Genomic DNA, 8262 nt, shown 5'->3' on the forward strand with positions numbered 1-8262 from the left:
AGACTATAAACTTTTTTCACCATATAACTGGTTCTAGATTTATTTAGCCTGGCACAATTGCGCGACCTTTTCAAGATTCAGTGAGCTAATTCCGTTTCCTGATGACGTCATAAACACGCGATGAAGCAATCGCTTTGCACCCATGCGAGGCATACTTATGATATTATGTTCCTTATGATATAAGCTTCGTTCGCTTTCAGTCTTCGGTTTTCTCTAACACTTCATATGGCCAACTCAAGATATCTTTTCCTTTACAAGCTGCCAAATTTTGAAATTAAGTAAGTATTAATTTACAATTCGGGGTTTTTTAAGCTAAGGCGTAATCGCGGGAGAGTTCGAGCAGGGGAAATTTACTTAATAAATTTAAAAATTTCTCCGCTGCAGCGTACTACTGCCTTGCATTTTTATTAAACTCTAAGCGACTTTGACGCTAAAAAAATGCAAAAGATAAGAATTAATTACACTAAGGTCGTAGTCTATTGCTACACAGTCGCAAAGGTACCATTGACACAGTTTGGGTGCTATGTCGCTTTTTCTTTGAGGGAACAAAATTTGCCCACCCTTTCAATTACTTTCTATAGAGATTTTTGCAGAAGAATAGTATTTTAAACAGCAGCATTTAATATTTCAAAGGTATTGCGTTTTCGAATGAGGAGACAAGTTAATTGTTAACATTTTGTGTGATAAATAAACATTTAGGAAATAATTTGTCTTTATTGTTTTGGTCCATAACACTATAGAACTCCATGTAATATAACCGCAAACCGAAATTATGTGTGGTTGTCGTTTAACAAACGTTTTACGAAACTGTCGCGATAACAGCAAGGTGCAGCTAATGAACGTGTGGTTGCCGGTTTGAGAGCGGGTTATGATACTGTTCTAATAACTGTAAAGAAGATCGTATGGACGTTATTTTGTCGTTTTTAGTACGTTTTGTTTTCATTCAAAAACATCAATAGTAATTAAACTGACATTCCGTTAAATTGTGCAATGTCTATAATATATCGGTGAAAGAAACGAAAAAACGTGATAAAATTTAGAAACTGCTAAATGTAGTTATTCCTGTCTCGAACCTTACCGTAAACTACAACACATGCAATATGAAAACCAAAACGCGCTACACTATTGCACACAGTAAAGTTGGTGTTATATTTAACAGCCAGAGCCATTAGTAAAATTAACATTTGGCTGCTGGCATCTATGCTGACCGCGAGTTGCTGTATATTTTAGTGAAATATTTATCTGTGTGAGGGTGATAATAGTGACAATGACGCTTTCACCACACTATCTTTTGAATTACCCCCAATTTGTTTCCCACTAGCCGGTTTCTTCATTGTACAAAATGGTAAGCATGTAATATTAATATTTTAATCTATTGTCTCCGTATTTATTTATCAATCATTGGAAGTAAATACTATATTTGGTATATTAAAATCAACTGTCTTACATCAAGAGTTGATTTATGGCAGTGAACTGACGAGGAACAACGGTTCAAAAGTAAGTCAAAAATTTTAAAATGTAATTTTAATAAAACCAAATTTTAAGTCATGAAGTATCGTGTATCTTATATTTAACAATGTTTAACGTGTTAACCAACAGTTTAGTGAAATAAACGTCACTTGAGTCGCGACAAGTGTCTATTCACACCATTAGCAATGAAGTTGTATTTTTAGTAACCATTTATTTGGAACTTACTTTCTTCCCCTTTGGCTAAATGGTGAGGCGTATGTATGGTTAATACAAGACACTTTGCCTGAATAACTGGAAGACGTACATTAGCAACGAGGAGGCGCATGTGGTAATTGAGCGATGGAGCCCCATCATATTGTAGCCGAGAGGTCACCTTGATGTGACGTTTTTGTGAGATGGATTCGTCGAGGGGTCACTGTTGCGCGGTCTACGTGATAAACCGACTTTTATCTCTGTGGACACTTTAAAGACTTGGTTAGCGACATTGAAGAACTATGACAATGAATATTTGTTGCCTGTGAAACTATCCGTAACACGCCTGGAATCTTCGAATGGGTTCAAGAATCATTTCCAGGTGATCATTTTAAACAAGTTTGGTGATTATAATACATTTGTACGTGTTCCATGAAATTTGAAGAACAAAAAGATCTCAATTCAATTAGAAACTTTCATTTAAACAATGCTGACACTTTGAAACATATTGTATCGTTTCCATATCCTTTTTAAAAAAACGAGTGCTAAGTAAAAGGAAACAATTGGGTCCAATTGATGAATAATATAGACTGCACATTTGCCCGTTTTTGAGGCCGATTTTTGAGTGCCAATTCCTCGGAAGCAATGCATTTGCTGACCCATGTTCATTAGACATTTTCGACTCATTTTGTCCCGAAGAACATGACACTTAATTTTTGAGATTCTTTACCCTAACCCCCTGTATAACAAATCAAGTCCACATGGCCGTAAGTATAACGCACTTGAATTTTTCATCTGTGCAGCTATATGGTGACTCTTTTCATGAGGTCATTATTTTTAATCTGCGTCTAGTAAAAGATTTCGAAAAATGTCTTTCCTGTTGGATCAAAGATGGGAAGGTTGCCCTTAATATATCATGACATTGTTGAATAGCTCTATCATCTTCTCCCAGACAATACTACACGACACATAAAAGACTCTCTGCAAAAAATTTTAAAAAAATATTTAATTCACCTTTTAACTCCTGACCAGATTTCATAGAGTTAGCAAGGCTCTTTAAAGACCGCATATATTCATTTAGCACATATTCGAACCTCTAGAACTAAATTTTATATTAAGTATCAAGTGAATGAAAAATGCAGTAAGTAATCGCAGAACTTTCGATTCTTATCATGAGGTTCATTTTTTCGGAATCCGTGCGTTAAGTTTTGTGGGGTTGCTATTTGCCACACTGCTAAAAGTATTTTGCTTTTACACGGGATGAGTAAATTCGCCGTTTAACAGTCATATATTTCCTTACAAAAAATATACTTGATGATACTTTTGCGGAAAAAGCGATATTTAAAATGTGTTTTAACAAAGGAGTAAATTTTTTTAATTCATTTTGGTTGGCAATTAATTTTAAATTAATTGAACTATAATTAAATAGAGTGCAAATTTGTTTGTAAATATTTAAATCTGGGCACCAAAAATCGTGCAAACTACATGGATGTGGTCGTTTTAAAAAATTGTGTACCTTGTTCATAAACCTGCCAACGTTAAATAACGTATTACGATTTAGGTCAAAAGCGTGTCTTCTTTATGCTTCAGCAAGCAATGGACGAAACATAATCAAATCTGTATGGCCTCAGAATCAAAGAATTTTCCGTGATTTTGCTCAGATTAGAAATTGTAGTTGAAGATCTAATTATTAATTAAAATTAAGGCTAAAGAAATGAAGTAAATATTGACCAGTTGTGGGTCGAGTTAAGCTAAGTGTTTACTTATTAATTGAGAAAGAAACAAATTAAAATTGATATTCCTCCGAAGCACGGTTCCAAGACCTACAGACACGCTGATACAATTATGCTTCTAAAATTATATCATCAAAAGCAACAACTTTCACCAGTTCTATAAAAAAAAATATAGTTTGCTGGACTATTAAGGCAAAGTTATAAAAATCCTTAGTTGAAGAATTGATCAATTTATATATAGAGATAATGTTTATATTCCATTGATTTTTACCTACGCTTTCGTTGCAGCTCTCAGACCTGAACCTGCCCCCTCCAGTTAAAATTCAATCAAATCCAGGCGGCGCATTATTGGCTCCCTAAATATGACGTCCTCTTACCGCGATTGACATTCCCGCGAGTGACGCATTAAATAAGAACTCCTCCTTTTCCATTTTCTCCCACCTTTAGTTGACTCCCCTGGTTTATGATGCGTCGCGACTGATGAAATATAAACATTCTCTCTATATATAAATACATCAATTCTTGGTTGAAAGACTAGAACCATTCGAAAGCTACCCAAGATTGTGTATTCCAGCAGATGTCCAGCTAAATCCAAAATAAATCTAGTTTGTATATGAAGTAAGTTACCGGGAAAGCGTCAATGGCACCTTTGTAAAGTGTGTTGAGAGATTTCACAGTAAAGCGAGAAACGGTAAGTGAGAGAACAGTAGGTCTGTAATTCGACGCCACCAAAGGGCATCAGGATCGAGGAGGTCAAATGACGGAGGAAAACGATTGAAGACGTAGTCTAAAAAGGAAGTTTTGTCAGAGTCAATAAAAGCGGGATAATTATAAAGAGGGATTTCCGGTAAAATATCCATGGACGAATGAACCATAGAAGGTCAAATGGGTAGGGCAAAGTCTATTAGTTAGAAAATGGGAGGTTAGCGACTGAGAAATTCCAGAAACTAAAGCCGAAGCAGTGATACGATTAGACTTGTTCAGGTCAGTTTCCAAAAGCGTAGCAATTTGTGGGACGGGTGAGCTTCGGACGTTATCCGCAATCGATACGAGGCTGAGGCATCCAACTTGAATGGGAAGAAGACCATAGTCCTTCGTTACCACAAATAAAAGCTTCCAGAGCTTTTTTACATCTATCAATAAAGTAAGCTGTTGGCTCGCGTGGCATGAAGGGCTTGCCACCACCCTCCTACTCATTGAAACCTGACCACGTGTTTAAGGCATTAAAAGTAGCTAGATGACTTTGGCCCAAGGTGGTGCCTTGTTTACTAGACATGCTGTTTATATTTTAAGCTTGTGACATAAGATCCCACTTTTTTAAATGCTTTTCCATTTCGTCCAAATGCGCTTTTATTTCTTGCATATCTAACCACGTCCTATTATACTCTTCCACTATTTCACTAACTTCCTCGAATGAATGGAAATCCATATGACTATAAGTAACATAACACAATAAATATAAAACGTCCAGCAATGTTAAAAGTTAGGTCACCAGAAAGACCCTTTCCTCTTGTTGTTTCTATTTCAGTGGAAACGAAACTTGGACTTCAAGACGCCCGCGTCTTTTACGTTTATATGGATTATTCATGACGGTTCAATTTTGATTTTATAAATGGACACGTATAGCAGGGAGCTGGATCGAGAGTGTGAGGGATAAAAAAAATTTAATCTAGGTGAAAAAATTATTATAAATAAATACCGATTCAATATACGAACGAAACTTAATTATTAATTTAATTAAACTCATTTATAAATTTTATAAATTAACTTGAAATATCGTAAAGCCAATAAAAATAATATAAATTTCCTACAAATCACCCAGTTTAGGGATAAAAATGAAACGATTCCAAATACGTACAAAACTCAATTTTCATAAATAGACAATAGTTTTGATATTAAGTTGGCTTATGGTAAAAATTAGAATAATTTAGGAAATTCTGTTAAAAATTAGTACAATTGGGGAAAATTGGTTAAAGGTTGGTATAATTTGGAGACTTGTTAATGTTAAAAATATAGAATTAATTAGGATATACTTTTAAAATTGAAGAGATAGAAAGGCAATTACGAACGAGATGATGATTTTAAAAAAATTAGATTTTTCAATGAACTGTAAAACGCTTCTATAGATGGCAGCCTTGTCTCAAAAATTTATTTTCCTTAAAAGGCGTTATACATTCGATAAGCAGTGACGAGAATTCCCGTCAATAAGAGTAATATTTTATCAGTATATCCCAAATTTTTCTCAGTTTTCATCAACATACCAAGAAACAAGATCCCCAATTCGGAAAACTACGCGGAAAACGCGCTGGTGTGTCGAAAAACGTGCTCATTCGCGGAAAAACTACGCGGAAAACGCTCTTATACGGAAATATACGCGGTAAACGCACTCGTATGCGGGAAAATTCCCGGAAAACCTCTACACTACCCAAAGAATTGCTTTATTGGAATAACAATCTCAATAACAGAGCTCACATGAAAGTTATTAGTTTCAAAATGATAGTTACAAATCTTATCCACACAAATTTAATTTAATTTTAATTTTAGTGTTTTATAGTATCTTTCTGACTATATTTGTGTATAAAAATTATATTTTACCGTATTTAAATAGTAATAAAAGTGAATTGAAAGTTTGAAGAAAATATGAATTTAGTTCGTAAATAAAATCCTTTTATAGTACTTTGAAGGACTCTTAACTTAGTACACTAATTAAGTATTTTTAATTTACCGTAATTAAAATATAGGTAAGTGGTTTTTATCTTATTTTATACCTACGGAAGCGATAAATAAATTAAAGCAATACATTTTTGGAGTTTGGAGATGGGTGGAAAAAAAAATAAGGCTCTTCGTTTTTCCAACTGCTTTTCTGATGAACCCAAAAATGGACCAAATTAGACCAAAAGTACCCTTAAAACGACCAAAGTCACCATTTTCGGCCCTATGTACCCCATTTCGGACCAAAAGTACCCCAAACTGGACCTATTAGCTTTATTGTAATGTTAAACTCCCATAGAGATTCCCCTAAAAAGAAAAAAAACTTGCGGTCCAATTTTGGGTACATGAATTATTTCGGAGAGGGAATCCATGTTTTAAATTCCAAATAACCGCGCGCCCGGGCCATCCGCGCCTCCCAGGTAATCCGCGCCCGCGCGCGCTATTTTCCTGCCTAGGTTATCAAGTATCATACAACTTACATAATTTCCACTTATTTCGTACGATAAAACGCGATCGAGATATTCGTTTTAAGAAATACTCGTGAGATTGGTTCAAGTGCCAAGCATATTTAAGTACCACTTACGTGATAATGTTATTAAAATGAAGTTTAAAAATATTTCCATTCTACTTTAACAACGAATATTCAATGACGTCAAAACACTCTTAAATTCAAATTAACCGCGTCCCCCGGGGTAATCTACGCACGAGTCGCCTAGGTTATCAATTTTTACATCATTTCAACTTATTCCGTACGATAAAACTTGATAAGATATACGTTCAAGTATCTTTAGAGATAAGCGTAGATAAATGAACAAGTTGGCCTGGACACAATATGTTGATTTACGAAAAAACATATCATCGCGAGAAATATCATAAATACATTGACTTTTCGACGATTTTACCCCCATTTCACCCTTAAATCCCGGATTTCGATCCCGAACCCAAACCCGAACCCGGGAGTGGCGTGTCGACCTTACTTTCCTTGTACTCTTTGAAGACAACTTTACAACGATTTAGTCTGTAAACTTTATGTGCATAATTGTTATCCTAAAAAGTTGAGCAGAGTTTCGCAAAAAACTGCCCTTTTACAGGAGTGCGATCAAGATATGTTTAGTGAAATGAGCCTTCCCCTGCCCTGCTCTTCGTATACGACCCTTCTACTTAAATTATTTTCAAATATCATTTTCTTAATTTAATTTTGAATATTATTTTACGTGTTAGTTGCCGCAGCTTAGCGTTATTTAATAAGAACGACGTGACGTTAAACTCCCTGAAAACAAACGGGAACATGCAATAATATAAAGCGTAATTTACTTAACTTTCCTGAAATAGCAATGAAATAACGAATAACAATTATAAAATACCGACGAAATACGCCAAAAACCCAGACACACAAACCCGAAACTAATTAAAAACCCAAATAAACAATGACACATAACCCCAAAACTAATAATAAACATCAAGAAACCCAAACACATAACATCGAAACTAATTAAAAACGTCAAAAAAACCCAAACACATAACCCCGAAAATAATAAAAACCGTCAAAAAAACCAGACACACAACCCCAAAACTAAATTAAAACACAAATATTCCCAGACACATAACCCAGAAACTAATTTAAAAAGTCAAAAATCCTGACACACAAACCCGAAACTAATTAAAACCATAAAGAATACCAGAATCATAGCCCCGAAACTTAAAAAAAAGCCAAAAACTCCGATGTAATAGCTCGAAACTAATTTGAAACTTCGAAAAACACTAATAGACAACCCCGAAACTAATTTAAAACGTCAAAAACTCACATTAGTCTAGTCGCTAGCTATGGCCCAGCCCAAATTTCGATGTCCCCTCAGTTTCTCTTTTGGGATGTTAAAAGGACCATTAGTGGATAAAAAAAAGCTGGTGCACATGACCCAAATCGGGTCCGATCTTGGAAAATGGCCGCCATTTTTAAATAATTATTATCTCGAAATCTAATTGACCGATTTGAACAATCAGCACCTAATTTTATATGTAACGCTCGTATCTAACTAACAAAACTTTAGGTTTAGATTAGTCTTAACGGGTCAAAGGTTAAAGGTCAAAAACCTCCAGCCCACGACCAAAAAATACAGTTTTTTCAAATTATACCACTTATTTTCTATAAATTATT

Source organism: Leiobunum rupestre, chromosome 2, assembly GCF_980474605.1.
Source record: "Leiobunum rupestre chromosome 2, qqLeiRupe1.1.hap1, whole genome shotgun sequence".
Classification (NCBI taxonomy): domain Eukaryota; kingdom Metazoa; phylum Arthropoda; class Arachnida; order Opiliones; family Sclerosomatidae; genus Leiobunum; species Leiobunum rupestre.